The 24,688-nt window shown below is 36.7% G+C and overlaps 1 protein-coding gene across 4 annotated transcripts in view; it reads right to left on the bottom strand.

Annotated features, from left to right (window-relative positions):
- Window positions 1–3,752: 3,752 nt before the first annotated feature.
- The window catches only part of EPSTI1 (epithelial stromal interaction 1), a 122,747-nt gene continuing 101,811 nt past the window's right edge, over window positions 3,753–24,688 (bottom strand). For all 4 annotated transcript variants that reach the window (XM_074191723.1, XM_074191724.1, XM_074191727.1 and 1 more), the window contains one exon: window positions 3,753–20,361. The gene's annotated coding sequence lies outside the window, so the exon portion shown is untranslated. The remainder of the gene's footprint in view (window positions 20,362–24,688) is intronic.

Raw genomic sequence — 24,688 nt, 5'->3', positions numbered from 1 at the left:
TCCATTCTTTTTTTAGAGAATTTTCTTTATTCATTTTTTGCAACTCCTTTTCCATTTTTGAAAGAGTTTTCCATTTGACCAATTGAGATTTTTGGGGGGGTTTTTTTGGGATTTTTTGCAAGGCAAACTGGCTTAAGTAGCTTGCCCAAGGCCACACAGCTAGGTAATTATTAAGTTTCTGAGACAAGATTTGAACCCAGGTACTCCTGACTCCAGGGCCAGTGCTTTATCCACTGCACCACCTAGCCACCCCAATGACCAATTGAGTTTTTGAGAGAATTATTTTCTTTTTGCATTTGTCCAATTGTATTCTCCAAGGATTCGTTTTCTTGTTGCAAGGTGTTAATTTTCTCTCCCAAATTTTCCAATTGATTTTTAACTTCCTTCCTGATTTCTTCAATGAAGTCTTTCTGGTCTGGAGATCAAATCATATTCCTTTCAGAGGTTCTAGGTCTCTCTGAGAGTCTTTACCTTCTAGGTATTTTTCTATGAACCCCCCTTTCTGATGACCTTTCTTCATTTTCCTAAGATCTTGTGTTGGGGGAGGGGCTGGTTCATAGAGACTTGGTGTTGGGATCCCTAGAGGCTTTGCTCACTTGACTTAGTAGCTCCAAGTAGGCCAGCCAGTAGGGGGTATTAGAGGTTTTGCTCATTGAGTTTAATAACTCCATGTGGACTGGAGTGCTAGGGGTGCTAGAGGCTTCACTCACTGGGTTTAGTAACTCTACATGGGCTAGCCAGTAAGGGATGCTGGTTGCTTTCTCTGTCTAGTCTGTGACCTTGATTTGAGGTCCTTTCCCTTGGCCTGGAGGGTGTGGCCAGGGCTGCTGGATACTTTTATCTTTGAACAATGCAAGCTATACCCTGGGCCAAAACAATTACCCTCCTTATTCAGCTGAGGGAGCTCTGCTGCCCACACCTGAGCCTGGGGGGGGGGGGGGTTATCATTGTGTTTGTTCTGAGAAGAGGGTTCAGCTGAATTAAAGGTTTGGAGTGTGAGATCCTCAAGACCAGAAGAGCTTTAGGGATAAATGTCTGCAGTTCTCTAAGCTGGAACTCGCCCTCCAGCCCTGCCAAGCACTCCAGACTGTCAGTCCCACAGCCAACACCTCTGTGCTCCAGTTGGCTCTTTTACTGGGGCTCCCACAGTCAATATCTCCACAGCTGATCCCAGGCTAGTCTGGCTCTCACCCCTCCTGGCAGGCTCTCTGATGTCTACATCTGGCTCACCCATGATCCCCAAAGACAGACCTCAATGTAGATGTTCTTCCCCTAGCTTCTTTTTCTGTTTTTTTTTTTTTATCAGATTTCTGTTAAGAGGTTTGTTTCATATTATATATGAGGTAAGATCCAGAAACCTTAGCACAGAGTCTGTCTTCTATCCACCATCTTGGCTGGAAGTCTGAATATAATTCTTTAGGAAAAAAATAGAAAGTTATTTAGGAAATAGAGGATTTTCAAGCATTCCTAATGAAAAGATCAAAGCTGAATAGAAAATCTGACATTTAAAAACAAGACTCAAGAGAAGCATTAAAAGGAGTGAGCTAAGTGAAGGAAAAATCTAAGCGACTCAATAAAGTTAAACAGCTTATAGTCCTACATGGGAAGATGATCCATGTAATTCCTGAGAATTTTATGATATTATGACAATTAGAAGGAGTCTACATAGAGATTACAAATTGTGTTATGGTGATTTGAAAAATAAATGGGCTTAGGAACAGCTAGGTGGTGCAGTGGATAAAGCACTGGCCCTGGAGTCAGGAGTACCTGGGTTCAAATCTGGTCTCAGACACTTAATAATTACCTAGCTGTGTGGCCTTGGGCAAGTCACTTAACCCCATTTCCCTTGCAAAAACCTAAAAATAAAATAAAATAAAATAAAATAAGCAAGAAAGAGGGATGCACTAGGGGAAGGAGGAAGGGAGAGATAGAATGGGGGAAAATTTTCTCATGTAAAAGAAGGTTGCAATTAAGAGCTTTTATAATGGAGGTGAAACGGGGTAGAGGAGCCAGCAATGGTTGAACCTCATTTTCATCAGAATTGGTTCAAAGGAAGGAAACATAGGAATGTGTCTGTTTTGTGTACACACTCAAATGAATGCAGGAATCTGTCACTTAATAGGGAAATAGGAATAGAAAGGCATAAAAGCTATGGTCTAGGAACAATAACAAAAGGGAGGGTGGATTTAAGGAGGCAGTGGTTTGAAGCAAACAGACCTTTAATGAGAGAGGCTTAAAAAGGAGAATGTAAGATAAGCTGAAGAAAAAAGGATAGAGGGAAATACAACTAGTATTCATAACTGTGAATGTGAGTGAGATAAACATAGCCATAAAGCAGAAGTAGATAGCAGAATGGATTAGAAACCAGAATCCAAAAATATGTCATATACAAGGGATACAATTGAAATAGAAAGACATACACAGTTGAAATAAAGGGCTGGGGCAGAATCTATTATGTTTCAGTGGAAGTAAAAAAGATCTTGATTCATGATCTCAGACAAGTAAAAGAAGAAAATAGACCAAATTAAAATAATCAGGGAAACTACATTTTGCTTTCTTCCTCTGAAAACTGCCTGTTTGTATCCTTTGATAATTAGGAAATGACTCTTATTTTTACAAATTTGATTGCATTTTCTATATATTTGATAAATGAGGATTTTATCAGAGAGAGTTGGATATATTATATGTGTGTAAATATGTATATATCTGCATGAAATTTGGCATATTACTTCATTGTCTATGGTACCTTTTAAGAAAATGATCATGGTTACCACCCCTTTTTTTTTTTTTTACTAATCCTCTTATTCAACTAAAGCATAATAGATTTTACTCCAGTCCTTAATTTTAATTCTGTATATCTTTCTGTTTCAAATGAGTCTTTTATAAACAACATATTATGGATACTAGTTTTTAATCCATTCTGCAATCTGCTTCCATTTTATGGGTGATCCTTTTCCTTTCACATTCAGTTTATGATGACTGTGTTATTTCCCTCCATTCTAATTTCTTTTGTTTATCCTTCTCTCCCTCTTTATCTTCTCCCTCCTCAAAAGTCTTTTCTTCTTTGCTTCACTGCCTCTATTAATTTACAATCCCTTTTATATCCATAAACCCATATTTCTGATCTCATTGTCCTCTTATTTCCTTAATTGGATAAGATATTTCTATATTTAAGTCTGTGAATGTGTGTGGGATTGGTGTATTCCCTTCTGACTCAGCAATAGTCTGAAACCCTAAGACATCAAAAGAAAGGGAAAGAACTTATATGTACAAAAATATTTATGCCACCTCTTTGTGCTAGCAAAGAATTGGAAATTAAAAGGATGCTCATCAATTGAGGAATAGCTGAAAAAGTTGGAACCTATGATTGTGATGGAATACTCCTGTGATTTAAGAAATGACCAGGAGGATGGTTACAGGAAAAAAAAATAGGAAGACCTATATAAACTGAGGTGATGTGAGAACTGAGAGATTATTGTGTGCAGTAAGAGCAAAGTTGTAATGATGAGCATCTGTGAAATACTTGGTTACTCTGATCAATACCACGATCCAAGACAATTCCAAAGGACTCATGATGAAAAAATGCTCATCATCTCCACAGAGAAAACTGATAAACTGAGTTCAAAATCAAGAATAATTTTATTTTTTGCTTTTCTATGGCAAATTTGGAAATATGTTTCATATAAATTTTACATATATTATATACTGACATCATTTTCTTGCCTTTTCAATGTATCAGGGAGATGTGGGAGATAAAGGAAAATTTTTGAATTCAAAATTTTAAAAGAAAAGAATATTAAAAATAAATAACTAATTTGTTAAATAAAAAAAAGATAGTGGTCAATGGCACTGGCCCACTATTTTCTCATTTCAAACAGTATTATAAAGTAGAGAGCACTTGTGATTTGTTAGGCCATCCAAGGCAATGTAATAACCATTTGCTAATCAACCTCCAATTCTAGGTGGGTTACTATGAATCCTCACCAATCATAGGTTAGAAGAAATTTTACTTTCAAGGATTAGTAACTTTTATACCAAAAGTTAGCTATTTTATGATCAGACTGGGTTACATTTATGAGACTATCATGAAATAATGTTGCTCAAAACACCTGCATACAGAGTATACCTATACATGACCTAATTTGATTCCCATACTAACTTTGAGAGGCACATAGGTAAGGCATCAGTTAATATAATTTTATGGTGAAAAAGTTGAGGGGCTTTTCTCAAGTTCCACAGCAAGTAAGGAACTAAGGCAGGGCTCAAATATAGGTCTTCTCATTCCCAAGTGAGTGCTTCACTCCTCCCCTATCATGTTGGCTGGATAAAATTAGCAGATTAATAGAAAGGTTCTTCATAAAAAACAAAATGTTAACACCGGAAGGTACCTAATCCAAACATATATTTGACAAATGAGGAAATTAATGCACAGACAACATGAAGATCTGTCCAAGGTTGTACAGCAAACCAAAGAGTTGAAATTACAGTTTAACTATCTTGTAAGCTACAAAAAGTCAGAGGGTAAATGATTTGTATCTCCAATACCTAGCACAATGTTCTGCACATAGTAGGAATTTAGTAATTTTTTTCCTAAGGTGAATTCTATTTATACCTCCCTATCTTCCTGTTCTGTGACTGCATAACACCAAGCATGACAGTGATTAAAAAATAAAGTAACATTCATCTCTCTTGCACTCACAACCCTCCTGTTTTAGTTAATGATGAAAGGGAATATTCCATCAACCCTCTGCTAATCAGAGCACTTTTCCATGAAGCTCTTTTGGCATGAGTGAGTCATTTGGAATAGCTTTGGCTTCTGTGTGCTCTTTACTGGGATTGGTAGGGATGAGCTTCTATTCTCTATGGTTGTTTTGAAAAAACTTTCTGCTCCTAGCCTTAGGAAGAATGATGCTGGGGTGTGGAATGAGAGTCAAGCTATTAAAAAGTCAAATTATAAACCCAGAAGAGGTAATGATGCGTTACTAGATGGCAGCCAGGATGGCTACATGAGTAGTACAGAAAAACAGGTGAGGGAATAAAAAGGAGAAAAATGAGGGGCACTGCTGTGCCACAAAGTGGGCAATATCAATTTTTCAGCATAGGCATAAATCATTTTGATATTTTGATTAAAAACGCCCAAGTTGAAATCCAAATAAGTTGATGCAAAAGACTTTTGGAAAGAATAGCCATCTCACAGCTGTTATGCCAACATCAGTTCTCCCTGATAACTACAGGAAATTCTACATTAGAATATGGATGTGCTACATAAAAGAAACTAAATAGGTATGTTCCTTCCTCTTTATCACCTTCTCTTGGAATCAACATGTGAATTTATGTTCAAGGGGAATTCTTGGCCTAAACAGATGAGAATAGTCAGTGGAAATGGCTCTTAGGGGTTGAAAGATGTAGTTAGTCCTCACTCAAATAAATCATAGAATTAAAGACTTCTAACTAGAAGAGACCTAGATGAAGGGTACATCCCTCCCCCCAAAGCTTGAAATGAGATTGTTAAAAACCTTGACCCAAAAAAAAATTTGTTCTAGATTTATAAGAACATAATTACAAAACACATGAGTTAAGGAAATTTTAAATAATAGGGGAGAGATTCAGTAGACATAGTTGGCTCATGCTAATAAAAAATATTAACTAAGCTAATATATTTTTTTATTCCAATCAAGTTCTCAAGTTATACTGTCTTAAAGCTTATATACTGTACATTTAGGGGCATCTAGGTGTGCAGAGGATAAAGCACTGGACCTGGAGACAGGAGGACCCAAGTTCAAATCCAGGCTCAGACACTTGATAGGCACTAGCTGTGACCTTGGGCGAGTTACTTAACTCTGATCTCCATGCATCCAGGACCATCTCCAGTGTCCTGATTCATATCTGGCTAATGAACCCAGGTTGCTCTGGAGGAGAAAGTGAAGCTCCTGACTTAGCACAGTCTCCTCACTGAAATCCAGGTCATGAACTTGAAATGGTATCACCTCCCTGATGTCACAGTCTTCTTCAAGAAGGAAGGACAAACATCATTATCATCATATTTTTCAAATTTCTTTTGTTTTTATATTCTTTCTCTCCTCCCCTATCCTGAGAAAACTCTTTAAAAAAAAAGAAAGAAGAGACCAAAAGAGTTGAACAAAACTAAATCTAACCAATACAATCACCCAAATCATAACTTATCTACTGTGGTTCATACATAAGGGAAGAATAATAACTGCATTGAAAGCTAGGCTAAATTTTTTTAAAGGATTTGAAAGATCCATGAGACTTAATTGATCTTGGAAATTAAAACTCAGGCTAATGAAATAGTTTCTTGATGCCTTAAATACAAAAGCTGGTCCATGAGGAGGCAGGAATTATCTTTCCTTAGGCTTCACAGAAGCAGTGAAGTTCTGTTCAATTAAATCAATATTAAATTCTTGCTGAGTACCCTTTCTATACTATGACTAAGTAAATCTTCCTTAGTAAACTATTAGAATTCACAATTCTGTACCTGAAATGCCATATTAGCCCACATTAATCCCAGCCTACAAACCTGTCCATAATACCTCATATCTGCAAAGAAAAGATGAATCCACTTATTTCTTCTGTGGGGCCAAGTTAGGTCATCAATAGTTTACAATATTCAATTCTGATTATTTTATTTGTATTATTTCCATTTATATCATTGTAATCATAGTACATCTTTTCCTAGTCCTGCCCACTTCACTTTGTATCCATTCAAAGAAGTCTTCCTATGCTTCTCCATCATTATCAAATCATGATTTCATATAATACAATACTACCCCCTTACATAAATGTATTGGATTTTGTTTAACCATTCTTCATTTAATTGGCATCTACTTGATTTCTAGTTCTTCATTACTATCAAAAGTCCTATATAAGTATTTTAATACATATGGGATCTTTGTTTTATCATTGATCTCCTAAAAGTACATACTTAAGCATAGGATCTCAGAATCAAAGAGTATGAACATTTGTCAGATTCTTAACAATTAAATAAAATTTAGAAAAATTAAATCAATTAATTCTTCCTCTCACAGTGAATTAGTGTTTGTCTTACCATAATCCCTCTCACTTTCATTATTCTCAGTTTTTTCACCTGAGATTGTTTGCTGATTGTCATATAAACCTCAAGAATCACATGAGAAATATCCTTAGCCCACCTCATGATCATTGCAGATACAGATTTAAAAAAAAAAACAGAAACAGTGGATCAAAACTCTCCAGATTTACTTAGAAACATCTACAATATACTACTTCCCAAAGTAGTTCATTCCATTTTAGATAATTTTTTAAAGTTTTTCCTTGTTTTGAATATCAAATTTTTCTCAACTTCTCCCTACCATTTCTCAAATGGAATAGCTCTAATTTTCTTCCACATGACAGCCCTTAAAATATTTGACCAAAACTATTATTTCCCTTTCAAAATTTCTCATTTTTCCATCAGACTTTGCTATGTGTCAAGGTCTTTAGAATATTCAGTATCCTGGTTATACTACAGGATGCTGTAAGTGCTATTGTCCTGAAAATATGACACCCTGAACTTCAACTCTTCTACTCTTCAGGTCCCTGAAAACTATACTAGACATTTTGCAATATCAGTCTAAATATTACCTCTTTTTCATAATCATAGTTTTAGATGGGTTTCCCTTTTCTTCATGATTGATTTTTTTCATTCATCTATTTTCAAAATTTAGTTGGCTAGAGTCTTGAAAACCATTGTTGTTCATTTTCAAAGAGAACTGATGACATTTGACCTCTTTCAGAGTCATTAAAGTCCAATGGCAAGGCAAATTAAGATGGCTTGCAATTGTCCAAGATGAGGTGGATGACCTTGGAGAATCTGATGTTTGGTCAAGCTCTAAATGCTCCATAGTGGCTGCTTCAGTGGCCTTAATGGCCAATAAATTGATTTTATCCACCTATTTCATCAGATATCTTCATGTGCTTGGGGTAGACCTCTCCCCTAACTCACATGATGGGTTTGAGGCCTGTCAGTAAGGGACCATTTAAAAAGAATAGTTTCAAGTCAAATGAGGATGAAAGGTAGACTGCAAGAGATTTAGAGATGAATGAAAGTATACAAAGTGAAGCCACTAATAAAAAACTTTCTTATGGAGTTTAGTCTTATGGAGGAAGGTTATAAAACAAGAGTTTGGAGGGATGAATAGATCAAGTATTTTTATTTTGGGTTTTTTTTTTTTGAGTAGCATCTTTATTTTTCATCCATATGTATATGTATATTTTTAAGTTACAAAATTTCTTTCTATCATTCCTTCCCACCCCTCTCCCCTAAGCAAACAGGTTAGCATTTTTTTGATAAACATATTTACAGTTTAGTCATTTTTGGTATGAGGAATCAGGATTAAGGGAAAGAGATATACAAGAGAAAATTTTTGTAAAATGTTCATCAGATTCTGAAGGGTTGGTTTTTTGTTTTTTTTTCTTCCTCTGAATGGGGATAACATTTTCCAATAGCAGTCTAATACGATTGTCCTAGCTCTCTGAACTGCTGAGAGGAGTTACTTCCATCAAGGCTAATCATTTCATAATGTTGTTAACATATATGTTGTTCTCTTGGTTCTCTTCCCTTCACTCAGCATCAGATCCTGAAATTTGTTCCATGCTTCTTTAGAGTCCAACCATTTATGGTTTCTTATAGAACAATAATATTCCATAGTATTCATACACCATAGCTTGTTTAGCCATTCCCCAATTGATGGGCATTTCCTCAATTTCCAATTCTTTACCACTACAAAAAGAGCTGCCATGAATATTTTGGAACATGTTGAACTTTTCTCATATTTTTAAGGATTTCTTCTGGATATAGACCTACATTTGGAATTGCTGAGTCAAAGGGTATGAACAGTTTTATTGCTCTTTGGGCATAGTTCCATATTTCTCTCCAAAAAGGTTGAATCCATTCACAAGTCCAACAGCAATGCATAAATATCCCATTCTTTCTGCAACCTCTCCAACATTTTTTATTCATTTTTAAGGAAGATATGGACTTGTTTAAAGGCAACAAGGATGCATTCAGTAGACTGGTTAATGAGAGAGTAAAGATAATAAAAGGTCAGTCTCCCGGAAAAGATAGGATATAGTGGTATCAAGTGAGTATAAGTTGGGTTCTACCTCTTTGTGTGAGATGGGGTAAAGGGGAAATAATGAGAAAAACTGTGAGATGGGGGGGAAGAGCTAAGGGAGGATTATGGTTAATAACGCCAAATTTTTCAAGCAAGCATGAGACCAAATTCTCAGTTCAAAAGGTATGGGGAAGGAGTGCCAAGGAAGCTTAAGGAGACATGAAAATAATCATTTAGGGAGGTATGAAAAATTACCTTGTTTCAGAGGGCCAAGTTGAGATTGCACCCCATTTGCAATTTTGTAATTTTCTTTACTTCTATTTAGCGTCATGATAACAGATGTGATATCTTTTTTTTCTGGTCTTTTGATTGGTACATAAACTGGATTTAAGCAGAATTGCAAAAATCATCAGCCTCACTCTCTTCTTGAGTCATCATAGCCCTATGGCAGGACAGAGTCAAAATGACTGGCAATGATCCAATTTGCAGAGGATTACCTTGGTGTCTTCAAAATCTGATCAAAGTTTAAGCATTCCACAGTGCCTGCTTTAGCTGCTTTCATAGCTATTGGAACAAATTGTCCCCATCCAATCATTTCACTAAGGTAAGTCTTCATACTCTTGGGGTAGATACCAGACCCCCAACTCACTGTAGGAGTTGAAACCCATTGGTTACTCTCAAACGGATAATTGTTATTACATTAAATTTAAAAGGTTTTGCACAAATGAAATCAATGCAACTCAGACTAGAATGAATGCAGAAAGCTGGGAAACAATTCTCATGGCTACTGTTTCTGATAAACTATACAGAGAACAGAGCCAAATTTATAAGAATACAATCTTTCTCCAGTGGATATGGTCAAAGGATATGGAAAAGATAGTTTTCAGATGAAGAAATTAAAGCTAGTTTTAGTCATATAAAAATGCTCTAAATCATTATTAGAGAAAAGCAAATTAAGACAACTCTGAGGCACCACATCATGCCTATCAGATTGACTAAAATGATCAATGTTGGAGAGGATGTGGGAAAACTGGAAAGTTAATGCTGTTTGTGGAGTTGTGAACTTAACCAACTATTCTGGAGAGTAATTTGGAACTATGCCCAAAGGGCAATAAAACATTATTCAATAATGTCATTTGCTAGGTGTATATCCCAAAAAGACCATAAGAAAGGGGGAAAGGCACATGTGTACAAAAATATTTATAGAGGCTCTTTTCATAGTAGCAAAGAATTGGAAATTGAGGGGATGGCAATCAATTGGGGAATGACTGAACAAGTTGTGGTATATGAATGCTATGGAGTACTATTGTTCTGTAAGAAATTATAGTAGCTAGACTTCAGAAAAAGGAAAAACTTGCATGAATTGGTCTGTGTGAAGTGAGAAAAATCAGGAAAACAACAACATTGTGAGACGACCCAGCTCAGTGATCAAGGACAGGTCTAAAAGACTTGAGATAGAAAATGCCATCCACATCCAGAGAAAAAACTGTGAAGTCTGAATGCAGAGAAAATCATACTAAATTCACTTTTTAAAAAAATTTATGTTTTTTCTTTCTCCTAGTTGTTTTTCCCTTTATTTATAACTCTCTTTCACAACATGACTAATATGGAAACATGATAGTACATGTATCATCTATGTCAGTTTGCTCATTGCCATGAGAAGAGGGGAAAGAAGGGAGAGTGGTAGAAAAATGTGGAACTCAAAGCCTACAAAAAGATGCTGAAAATTATCCTTTCATGTAATTGCAAAAATAAAATAAAACAACTAAAGAATAATGGGGTGATATTCAATGTTGGGGGACCCCATTGACCCATGGCAGAGCGAGGAAAGAGTTATAGAGTTACATGACTGAAGGCTGACTAATAAATGAAGACAAGATAGAAAAGGGAATCTGATTTAATTGAGCTGTGTACAAACTTATATATTGAAAAAATCACAAGGTCCCTTCCTTATCTAATCCCCTGAGCACATTGAGTATTGCCCTTGTTCTCAGGCTAGGCTGTATGTACTGGCATATCAAGTGCATCATAACCACATAACTTCTTATCTTCTAGGAACATAGTATGCATAGAAAGTAACTACTTAAGCTTTCTGGGATAGAGAACTGAACCAGGCAAAGAGCAGACTCCTTCCACCGAGAAGGTTTATTCAACCATCATGGTCAGAGACCTACTCACCTATGGTCCTTAACAATTCAAGGTCATTATCAGGAACTTCATCTGTGGGATAGAGTCCTGGTTCAAATGTGTTATCTTGGGAAAAACTACCAGTACAATCATTTGGCATTCTATAGATTAGCAAAGTTGATTGTCTGGAGACTACAAAATGATGCACTGGAACTATCTGCCAACCATGAGGGCATTAGTTCAATTCACTGGCAAAAGGAGAAATGGAAATTTGAGTTTGGGGATCCATGAATAGTATCCCTCTGATACAGAAGAACAGCTCACACCAGATAGTAATCTACATGGAAAGAAGCAAGATCGCAATTTAAACATTCATATATACTTAGACATACATACACACGTATGTTGTTCAATCATTTTTCAGTCATGCCTGACTCTTCATGACCCCATTTTGGGTTTACTTGTCAAAGATATTAGTGGTTTCACATTTCCTTCTCTGGCTCATTTTACAGATGAGGAGACTAAGGCAAACATGATTAAATGACTGGCTCAGGTTCCTACATCTAGTGTTTGAGGCAAGATTTGAACTCAGGTCTTCCTCATTCCAGATTCAGCCCTCTATTCACTGTAACACCTAGCTGATACACACAGTATGAATATATATGTGCATATATATATATATCTATATACAGTTATATATACAATATCTATATAGAGATATATATGCACATAAATATCATAGATGATTCAGATACGTAGAAATATGAAGAACTATGGGTAATCTTAAAAGGAAGTCATTAACATTAAGGGAGATCAGGAGAGGCTTCTTATAAAAGGTGAATCTTGTGCAAGAATTTAACATTTACTACTTGGATCCTTCATTTGTGTCATTTGACACAAAGGAACAATTTTGTTTTGTCAGTTCATATATATATATATATACCTTGTTTCTTCAACTAGCTTATGAGTTCCTTAAAGGCACAGAACATCTTAAACCTCTTCATATTCTCTAGCACTTAGCAACAGAGACTCCATAAATGTGTTGATGACTGTAAAGGATATTTGACATTCTATCTTTTGAGTTGCTTGGAGGGGTCAGCATTAGAAAGTGTTGCTTGAGACTTGGATCCCTAGTATACAATAGAGAATCATGAAAATTATAAAAAATGTTCTTTCCTCATAGGCACTGACCCTAATCAAGGTCATAATCTTTTAGAAAATAAAATTCAAACAATAAAAATGTAAATGGAACTAGAATTTATGGCTTGGCTATTAATTCTTCCCTATTGTGTTCATTAAACAGCTGGGGGTTTTAGCCTGACTATATATAATGTTATTCCCCTTATATTTGCATGCTACTTTATTCTTTTTAAAGCATTTTTACATACAAAGGAGAAACAGATTCTGTCAAATATCTTGTGATATATTAAAAATTATTATTATTAATTCAGAGGTAAGGAAAAAATGAATTGAATCACTCTGTCCAAGGTCCTATAAGAATTATAAGACCATAGATTTGGAGCTAGAAAGTCCTCATAGAATATCTAATTTAATTCCTTTGTACAAATGAGAAGAGTGAGGTCCAGAGAGATAAATTTGTCCAAGGTCACAAATGTAGGAAATATCAGCAGATTCCATCCTCTTCCCCTCTACCCCCATGCCACATCCTCACTAGAATCCCTTTTTTGATGCTGTTTCCATATTTCTCTTCCTCTTCCAAGACACTGCTGCTAAGGGGCTTATTAACCATTGCACAGCAGAGTTGACATTCATCACCATTGGCCTCTTCCACAAAGCCTGTCTTCTAGTTTGTAGCTGCAGCTGTTCCTGGCAAAGCCTGGTAATCAGAACTCTCAAATGAATTAATGTATGCAAAGTGATCTGTAAACCTTAATGCTCCATATAAATAGCATCTATTCTCATTACTGTCAGCACCAGCTAACTCATACTGCCATATTTACTCTAAAGAAGTGATTACCACATCCCAAACCGGTCAGTTGTCTATGAGATAATGTTGTATCACGTAGGTGTGTTTAGCTCTTCATGATCCCATTTGGAGTTTTCTTGGCAAAGATCCTGGAATATTTTGGCCCAGCTTATTTTACACATGAGGAAACAGGCATAGGGTTAAATGACTTGTCCAGGGTCACACAGTTAGTTAAGTATCTAACATCAGATTTGACCTTAGAAAGAGGAGGCTTCCTCATTCCAGGGCCAGTGCTCTATCCATTTTGCTACCTAGTTGTTCCTATAAGGGGCTCAGAAACTTTATTTGCATCTGCTTGGCCAAGTAATCACATATTGCCTTGGGGAATCTCTTAGATTTCTGTTTTGAGCTTACTTAAGATCATATCACTAGTTCTGGAAGGGCCCTTTTGGTGAACTAATCTAACACCCTTATTCTACCAATAAGAAATAAAGAGGCTCTTTGATGTCTGCCCAAGATCACACAGAGAGAGCTAGGAATAGAAGTCAAATCCCTTTAAGCCATCAAATCTACCCTTATTTAAATTTCCACAAGTTTATCTCTTCAACTAGACTTTTTGGCAGATGTGTCAAATTGGCCAGCACCCCAGCTATTTACTGATCATAGAATGGAATTAGGAATATGGCAGTTTTTCAGAGTGTTATGTTGACCCTCATCCTCTACTAAACTTACCTTCAGAAATTTGGTCTCATTCTGCTTTCATGGTTTCTGTCCCTTAACACCTTCACTGATCCGACTCCCAGCTGTTTGCTTTCACAGAACATACCTTTGGCTAAAATACCAAATAATTCTGCCTTAGTCTCCTCCCTCCTGCTAGACCCTCATCTCTGAGGTGAAATGATGGTTATAAGCCCCCTGAGAGTAGGGACATATGCTCTCCCACATGGTTTTTAGAATGGTACCTTGCACATCATAGATATTCAAATAATATTCAATTGTTATTTGATTGTTGAGTCCCCATATTGGGTATTACTCTTCCTCTAATCAATCACATTTTTTAAAGAAAATTCATTATCATTATTTCTGGCTAGTTAATAGTTTCTGAAGTCCCAAAGTGAACTTACAATCCAGTTCATTGCTTCTTTATTTATCACTTGTGTAAGCCGAGCTTGGAATTGATGCCCACCAGTGGCAGAAGGGAACCATCCCTATGGCTCAGCTGTAATCAGAGCTTCAAGACAAATGAAAGAAAAGAAGAAAGGAGGGAGAGGACACACAACCCATACTGCAGTGCAGATTGGAGTGGAAGAGCCAATGCATGCACATGCACACACACACACACACACACACACACACACGTTGCAAAGAGGTGTGGGTAGTGCAGCACAGGTTCCCTCAGCTTTTCTGCCCACAGCAGATGGCGAGACAACCATAACGATATTATAAATATAATTGAGCTTTCCCCTCCATTTGCCTTTAGTTGCCTTTTAGAAAATTCTCAGTTTGTTACCAATTCGTTCAGGGAACCAAGCAACATCTCCTCTCAGTCCCTCTCTTCTCTGATCCCTTTTCAATTTGGTTTTAAATATAGCAATGTCCAATTTGCTATATGGAAAAGGGTTCCTGCTTTTTAATGTAAAAACAGTTTAGTCTTAGCTATTTCTTTTGCTATCCTCCTATAAATAAAATAAGACATTTTCCCTTACCTGGCAAAAATTCCTATTATGCATTACTAACTGCGATTGTATTTAATGCATAACATTGAGCATTGAAAATCCACTTAAGGGGCAGCTAGGTGGCACAGTGAATAAAGCACCGACCCTGGAGTCAGGAGTACCTGGGTTCAAATCCGGTCTCAGACACTAAATAATTACCTAGCTGTGTGGACTTGGGCAAGCCACTTAACCCTATTTGCCTTGCAAAAACCTTTTAAAAAAAAAAGAAAATCCACTTAAGACAGCAATGTGGCTCTCATGCCACATATGAAGTGCCAAGGCTTGGATTCAAATCTGGTCTTCCCCATTTCCTACCTTTATGATCATGAGCAAATTGCAACATCTTTGCATTTCAATTTCTTCATCTTTAAAATTAGGACTTTGGGCTCCCCCAGGTTAAAATGGTGTACACAGTAGGGAAGAACAACCAAGCTATAATAATCATTTAATTATTATCCAATGATAGTACATGGTGGATAGAAAGATAGATTAGATGGATACACAGATAGGTTTAGACTCACACAAACACATTCACCCCTCTTATCTTCTTCTCTCCAGCAGCAGCAAACACACATTCCCACTCTTTTCCTACAGACATGCTCCAAGTCTTCAAACTCCCAAAGCAAAGTGGTACCAACAGACCACAGGTCCCATCTGTTTTATATCCTAGAAGTTCATATTAAGCTTGTAGGGAGGACTTTCCGGTCCATTTTGGCACCTTCCCTATGTGATAATTTGCTTTCTAAAATCAATTAAAACCCTTCAGCTGGAGTCAGTCACAAACATCCTAATTTTAACTCAAACTTCTCATTTTGTCATAGACATTTTCATTAATACCAGATGGAGGGGGTGGAGAATTAAGTCTAAATTTTCTATAATGTCAACTTATTTCATAAATATACCATCTGAACAGCAGTTAAATCGTTTTTGAACAAAACTATTCGTATAATGCTTCTAAAAACACTTCCTTAGAGAAAGCCTCTGTGATTTCTATTCAAACCAAAAGATGGGAAGACCAAAAGCACATGTACTGGGAAAAATAAACAACATTATGTGTTCATATATACAAAATAATTAGGCAGCAATCTCAGTCCCTCACAGCTTGACATCCTATGATCTTGTCCAACACTGCCTACAGCAGTATCAGGTAACATATCAAGTGAACAATGTGTTCCCCTATTTTGCCAGATTGTGGTGACAACAACTTGCTTTACATATTCTGGTCTGGCCAAGTGGCATTTTTAGAAGCATGACACATACTTTGGGATTTCTCATTCAGAATGCACAGCAGGTCAAACCCAATTTGAATTACTCCAGCATGACAAATTAGAAACAACTTAGAAAGAAAAGTGGTGGATCTTATCACAAACAACCCCATGATTCTCTTCTTCAGTGTCTATACTTTCTTAATAGACATATCAGCAAAAAAGGAACTTAGCATACCATATCAGCACACCTCTTGAAGTCAAAATGCATTTTGATCTGCCTGAAACACAGCATTTTTTTGTACTAAAATAAAACATCTGAATGAATGCTTTCACATTTATGAGATTTGTTCTCAGGGAAGGGAGGATGAAGTGTTCTGAAAGCCCTGAACCCCCCCCAAAAAGGTCTGTTATTGTACTAAATAGCAACTGAGACAGATAGCTTCTAACTCTAAATCTACTATGTCCCTCCCAGGGTGGTTATAAGAATCCAATGAGATAATAACTTGTAAAATGCTTAGCACCCTGCCTGGGACATATATAATGGGTTTTAAACAAATAGAATTGTTGCCATTGCCCTCCTTGCATTGTTCTCATTGCTGTCGTTGTCCAATGAGAGTTAATGGAATTCAAGCATGTGTGCCTGCAAACACAGTTACCCTATCCTCTTCCAAACCCCCTTCCATAACCCTCAATTATAAGGGGAAGTGATTGTCAAGGATCAACAAGCATAGAGGGCAAAGTAATGGAACAAGGAGCAAGTTGGTGGCCAGGCTTGGCAGGTGTCAAACTAAGGTGGCTGCCTGCCATTAAAATAAAAAGCAGTATATAGAGGCACATTGAGAATCCGTCTGGCTGATTTTCTAACACAGCCAGAGGGGTCTGGTTTTGTCCATAAAAGGAAATGACAAAGATTCAAAGTGGACCCAATATTTTACATGAGACTCAGCAACACCAACACTGAAAACCTCAATGGGCAAACAAGAGCCAGAAAGAGAACAGTTACATTATTTGCTCCAAGAGATTGGCCAATATACATTCTGTTCCTGGTGATTACTTTGGCACTACCCTTTCCACTCTGCCTTTTTCCTGTCCCCACATCCTCACACAGCTGGCATGGTTGTATGTTTTGGGCAAGAATGTGTGATATTTCTTAACATGCAGAGATTTTAAAAAATAATTATTATTTTAATAGAGTAGCTGACATTATAGAGCTCTTAAATTATTAACAGAATAGTATCAATTCAGTCCAAATGTGATGGCTATGAGCAAGAGTTGGAAAGCACTTAACACACAAAATCTGACTTGATGCTTATGACCCCATTTTAAAGACGAGGAAACAAAACTCAGATGTTAGACAGCTTGACAGCAAGTAGCAGAACCAGGATTCTAACTGATTTGAGAAGTCCAGTGTTTTATCATAATCCTTCTGCCTGGCACAGTTCTGGAGTGCTCTAGGTCAATCTATCAAGGATTTATTATACATCTACTTTGGACCACACATTATTTTAGGTGGTGGGATGCAACAATAGAAATATAACCAAATCTGCTCCCAAAATGCTTACATTACTTGCTATTAAAATGAATTACCCTCCCTATAAAATGTTTGGTTTTGTTTTAATTGAACTATTCTTTAGCCATGCCTTAGTTTTCATGATCCCATTTTGGTTTTTCTTGGCAGAAATACTGAAGTGGTTTGTCATTTCCTTCTCCCACTCATTTTAAAGAGGAGGAAAATGAGGTAAACAGAGTTAAAGGACTTATCTAGTGTCACACAGCTAGGAATCTGAGGTCAAATTTTGAACTCAGAATGATGAGTTTTACTCACTCCAGATCAGGCATTCTATCTACTGTATTACATAGCTGCCCTCCACAAGACTGGCATTTGCTATATTTCTTTACATAGCCATCTTAATATGTAGGGTATGGAAGGGCTTTGTTGTTGTATCTTTGATTTCAGTGTGAAGAACTCCCAGTTTAAAATTCTTACCAGATAGTACCTGTCAGTAGGGTATATTCTTTGGAAGCTGCCTGGGCAGTATGAGGTTAAATGACTTGCTTACAGACATGTATCTAGCACATTTTGTTAGCAGGACTCCTCTCCAGATCTTAATGATTCTAAGCCTAGAATTCTATCCACCATGCCAGGCAGCTTCTCATAGAAAATCTTTGGAATTGAAATAAAAGACTCATCCACAATCCACTCATCCACTCAATAATTTGTTCAAATGTACAATATTTAAGAGTTGGTAGGGAGAGCTTCCCTGAATTTGTGACAATAAGTCTATCTAGGATAACATTAAAGACACTAGGATCATCCATAAACCACAGAGTATCCCAATTGTGGAAAAAGAAGTACTATGAAATCAGATTTGATGTGAGGTATTAAAGCAAAATGGGCACTATTGGCCCTATCAGCATCATCATTTAACATCACTTAATGAAAATGGAAGCAAAAACAGATGAGGATAAAGCCCTATATAGCCTGTAATGATGAGGAATTGACTAAACAAATCAATCAAGTCATCATTTAAAGTGATATGATAACCTGGAACCTTAACCAGATGAAATGAATCTCCATCACTGATTTTACTTAAACCAATTAACCATAGGTTTTAGACTATGTATGAAAATTTATCAGAAATGGATCACTGTTTCACAGGAATCATATCTAAAGAGGTTGAAGAAACTTGGTCACATCCCCAGGGTCCATCTCTAAAATTTCAACCTAGTTGAAAACTGGAATCATCCTAGAATTCAGATTCCTTTAAAACTTGAAAAAGCTGAGTTCATTTCAGGTAAACCTCCTAAGAGTTTACTTAGTAGGAGAGGAAAGAGGGTAAAGATGAGTTCCTCCTCCATTCTTCTTTTCCTTTTTGGTCCAAGATTGGCGTTTCCAACTTTGAAGAGTTTGAAGGATTTGGGATTTCCCAAGTTCCTACTAGTATCCTAGAGGGGTCCTTAGATCACCTGACAGCAGTCTATATTGGGAGTCAAAAAGAGACTGAATGTTGATTCATGGTTCCATAAGAAATCTAATAAAAGAGCTACATGATGTCTATGGAAGAACTTGATGAGCACCCAATGAAGAAGTTAAAAAGACTTCTAGCATCCAGAAACTAAGAGTTGTATCTTTATCATAAGTGCTTTCTATAATCTTAAATCCATTTTCATCTGGGCTCTGAATGTACTGATGAAAGAGGATATAACGAACATTTATCTAGGGGATATTTTGAACTATATTCTATTTTTCTAAAATCTATTTCAGGTTAACTGACTAAAATGATCCTCAACTGATAATCTTGAGAAAAAGCACACTGATGGGGGCTCATGAGATACACAGCATTAGAAAGTATAGCTCCTTTACCCCTCAGGCACAGTCCCCTAGGACTCCCTAAAGAAATTTAGTAGCCAAGGTGTTGGGGGCCAGATTGATCAATTCTAGGGGGAACTGGGATGGCAACTCTAGAGCAATAAGCATTATACCTAATCTAGATGACATTCATAAAAGAATACCAAAGAAATCCTGTTTTTCTTTAACTGGCTGGTACAAAGAAAAGGCATCAGCAATTTAAAAAAAAATTTCCAAGGTGCAGCTAGGTAACACAGTAGGAAAAAGCACCAAGCATGGAGTCAGGAAGACCCGAGTTCAAATTTGACCTCAGACACTAGACACTTACTAGCTGTGTGACCCTGAGCAAATCACTTAATCCAAATATCTCCCCCCCCCAAAAGAGAAACATTTTTGAGATAGTTAAAATTTTATTAATACATTTCAATAAAAAGATATTAAAATATGCTTAATTCTCTGTTATGTGAATTCTTTAGCTAAAATAAGAAAGAATGAATTATAAAACCCCAAAGATCCTAGGAACTTCCACAAGTTGACCCCCAATTTGGATGAGTATACATAAATACCTGCTCCCCTTGTGACTTTTAAGTACCAGCAACAGGACAAATATTTTCTTTCTTCCATTCCTCTAGATCACTAAGGTTGCTATAATTATACTTCTGACAAGAGGCAAAACAAATTACAAAAATAATGAAACATTTCACTGTCATTAAAGATTAAATATGAGCTCGCTAATCAACTGCTGAAAATACCCATACATAATGCAAGGGACAGACTGGTCATTGCAGATTGCTCACTGAAGTGGGGTGATGCAGAAGCCAGGGTTAAAAAAAAATCACAATGTAGCTGAACAAGACTGCATTAGAAGAAAAAAATTATCCCCAGGGCTTTTTCAAGGTCAGTTGACTAAAGCTGGATGAAAGTGCAGAATGTCTCAAACACCCTGAAAGAAAAAAAGAAAAAGAAAGAAAATTACCTCAACCAGCAAAACAAATTCAGTCATTGTGGCCCAAGGTGAAGGAAGTCCTTTCAAAAGGAAAGGGGTGTTTTTAAATTTCTCCATTATTTCATCAGGTTTAAATGATTATTTTTAATTATGTAAAAGCACCAAAAGGATTTAATTTTGAAATCTAATTGTATTTGGATTCACCCAATGGTCTGTCTGCAGACATATTAATAGTTTGTTGAGTGACACCTAGCATGCTGTGTTCTGAGAGATGGTCAAACATGATTCATAAATAATAGTGTGCTCAAAACAAATAATGCTATCCAAGAGCACAGTTACAGTGAGGACTTTGGCACACTCAGCCCAGGGCAGCACAATTTAAATGAAAAATAATTCTCAAATGTGTAAGGTTGTAATGATTGGGTGTTTTATTTAAAAGATTATCAAAAGAAGGGAGCAATTCTGAAATCTAGTGGACAGATTTTTTTTGGAGAGGTCTTTGAAACTGGCACCAGGTGAGGTTTTAACTTCATGCTTCTCCCCTCATACTCTACAAAAATGGACTCTGGTAAAGCTCACCTTAAATGTTAGCTGAGTTCCTACTTGTAATGTAAGGAATGCTACTGGGGCACAAAGAAGAAGAACACATAGAGCCTGAACTTGATAAGTTGAATAGTAGAGGCAATAAGACAAATATATAAATAATTTTTGTTCAAGGGTTTGGACATGTGATTTTTATTCCCAGGGAATTCCTGGTAGAAGAGAATTCTATGTGCAAGTACACGTAATTGGACTACAACTTACAGTAGGAAAGAAAGGGAAAATTCATTAAGCATCTATTAGACAATGGTGTCTCAATTATTTCTTGCAGTTCTGAGAAGTAGAGGTTATTATAGTACCCATTTTATAGGTGAAGAAACTGAGACAGACAGAGGTAAAGCAATTTATCCAAGGTCACACAGTTAAGATGTATCTGAGGTCAGACACCTAATGGTCTCATCTTGGAATGTTAGGGGGTAGGGGAAGTGACCTGCCCACAGTCACACAGCTGATAAATGGACGACTAGATAGCAAAGTAGACAGGCCCCAGGAACATATGAATTCAAATCCTACCTCAGACCCTTACCTAGCTATGTGACTCTGAGCAAGTCACTTAATATCTATTTACCTCAACTTCCTCCATCAGCAAAATGGGGATTAGAAGTAACCCTTATGGAGCAGCTAGGTGGCGCAGTGAATAGAGCACCAGCCCTAGAGTCAAGAGTACCTGAGTTCAAATCCGACCTCAGACACTTAAAAAAAAATTACCTAGCTGTGTGGCCTTGGGCAAGCCACTTAACCCCATTGCCTAGCAAAAAAAAAAAAAGTAACCCTTATCTCCCAAGGTGATTGTGAGGATCAGATAAAATTAATAATTGCACAGAACTTGGTATGTTAGCTATTATCATCAATTAATTAGGTCAGAAGCAAAAACTAAAGCCATGTGGGTCTTTTTGTCTACAAGGCAAGAGCCATAGTTATCCTAGATCCACAGTTAGATGGGAACCTTCCCTGACCATTTAGTCCAAATTCTCTCATTTTACAGTTGAGAAAACATAGAGATGGAGTGATTTCCCCAAGGTCACGCAGCTAGGGATTGTCATTTGCATGGGTATGAACCCAGATCTCCTGACTCCAGAGCCAGTGTTCTCTACCCAGCACACATCAAACAGCCTTTAAAATAATGAAGACCAGAACAATGTAAGTTATGGTGTTTTTCTAAGTACAAAGGACTATCAGAGGAGATGGGCTTCTGGTTGAGGCAATCTGGGAGGGCTTCCTAGAAGAAGGAAGTTTAGAGGATGGGTAGAATTCTGAGAGCAAGATGTGTTAGGAAGGTGAGAAAGAGAGTGTTTCAAGGGGAATGATGCTCAAATCACCTCCTCTTTTCTGCATGTAGCTCATTTCCTCCAAATAGTCTGGAAGATCCTTAAGGAGAGAGATGAAATCTTGTATTCATCTTTATTCTACTTTTACTTAATTCAAGGGCAGGTAGATGGTGCCACAGTGGATAGAGTGCAGACCCTGGAGGCAGTTCAAATCTGATATCATACTCTGCTAGCTATGTGACCCTGGGCAAGTCATTTAACCCAGTTTGCCTCAGTTTGATCATCTGTAAAATGAGATGGAGAACTTCTGTCAAGAAAACTCAAACAAGATCACTGAGAGTTAGATACAACAGAACAACAGCAAAATTTATTTCTGTCACTACAAAGCATATAACATAAGCAATGAATTTGTGTTGATTGAGAGAAATTTCATATTTAATTATACTCGTTTTCAAATATCTCATGTTATGAGGGGAAAAATAGAGCTCCCTAATTAGCTTTGGATTCTGAGCTATTTTTAAAGCTTAAAAAAAATCCACCAACCTGGAGATTAGTATACTGGTAAGATGAGTAATTGTGAAATAAATTAATTGGCATGGAAGTGAGGGAGGGTTGGGAAGGATCCCTTTTAGATGGCTAATAAAATGTAGCTTAAAAACTGTTGGATTTGGGTTTAAAATTATTATCATTCAACAACATTGAATAGAAAATCTCAGCAATCTTTCTCCTGACATCACCACAGGGAGGAGTGATCTTCATTTGGATGTCCTGGGTTATAGATTTAAATGCTTAACAAAATAATCTCACTTTTTATTTACTTTTCATTACTCCTCCTAATAGTAGTGCTGTGATAGATAGCATTAAAAAAATGAAGTTAAGCTGCTTTTCTGCCATTTGAGGAATGGCAGAAACTACAATGCTAAAAGAAGTGTTTGAGGAAATGGGAAATGTACACTAAAATCATAGGAATACCAATTTAGAGCTGGAAAAAAAGCTTAAATGTCATTAAGCCCAACTTCCTCATTTTACAAGTAATAAAAGTGAGGCTCAGAAAATTAAGTGATTTATTTAAGATCACACATTGATTGAGACAGGATTTGATTCCTTAATTCCAAAGCAGTCCTCTTAACAAAACACCATGCTACCTTCCATCTTCTGGCTAATATAATAGACAAGGACATTTGGTCTATTTTTCTTAAACAATTCTACAAACGTTTAATAAATATCTATTATTTGTAGTCACTATGCCAAGCTCTAGGGAAACAGAGACAGAAAAAATAGTCCCTAGCTTCAATTCTCCATTCATCAAAAATACACAAAACTGAACCAACATCAAAGACTTGCATTTTAATGATACACCAAGTCATTTGATTCCATGAGCCAGTTGCTTCTGTTAGCATTTTTTTTTGCAGTAACCCCCCCATGGATTTATATTACATCTTTCCTACAAATGATGGGTTTGCCCATTCCTCACAGGTTACTCTTGGTAAGGTACTTTGCACCGTTGTAGTATGGGTAAAAACAAAGTGTTTGGCTAATGTGAGAGATAGTAAGTGGGGAATTAAGATGGCAGATTCATGGTTCTTCATGAAAACGGTGTTGTTATATATTTGAACTTCCCTTCTTTGCTATCCCAGACAGACCTGAATATTCTCTGATTTTTCTCCATGGAACTATTGTTGTTTATCCTTCTCAAAGAGAACCAATGATAGCAGGAGGGTAAAATCTTGATTTGAAAGTGAAGTGGATTTAAGTGAGACAAAAGTGGGCAGTCATCAGCCTCAACTCTTCTCCCCTCCAGAGTCATTGGAGTCCCGTGGTAAGACATAGTTCAGGAGGACTGGCAATGGTCTTGGATGCTGTGGGAGATCCCCATTCAGTAGTTAAAGACTAGGTAAGAAATAAGGCAAAAGATGGCCTAATTTGCCTTCAAAAATCAATCAGTTTGGGAAGGAAAGAATCTGACCAGAACAGAAATAATTGCTGTTTACATTCACTCTGCTCCATCAAAACCTAAACAAAGAGTGAGTGAGCCTTGGGCTAGGATCTATAACTGGTCAGTGAGAGCCAGTGATTTGGATTTAAAGACTTAAGTCAAGTAGCTATATTTGAAACCAATGGACTTTATCAAAGCCTACTTTTTCAGGGCTGTATTTCAAAAAAATCATAAATAGAAAGGCATAAGACAAAAGTTAATTGTCCCAGTTTAAAAAAAATGATCTAATAAATAAGAAAGAAAAAATGTAGCTTCCAAATCTAGGAAGATAGAAAATACAACGTTACAAAGGAAGTGGCTTCTTTTCTTTCTTGACCAATCCAAAGGTCAGAGATATGTTATATGTGACAGTCTCCCTGTGTACTTATGTTTTTATTCTCTAGGACACACAAATAACATACAAAATAGAGAAAATTATTGTGCTTACCTGGATCTTCCCTAAATCAACATACTTTTAAAT

This window comes from Macrotis lagotis, chromosome 6, assembly GCF_037893015.1.
Source record: "Macrotis lagotis isolate mMagLag1 chromosome 6, bilby.v1.9.chrom.fasta, whole genome shotgun sequence".
NCBI classification, from domain to species: domain Eukaryota; kingdom Metazoa; phylum Chordata; class Mammalia; order Peramelemorphia; family Peramelidae; genus Macrotis; species Macrotis lagotis.
This window is presented reverse-complemented; position numbering and strand designations above follow the sequence as displayed.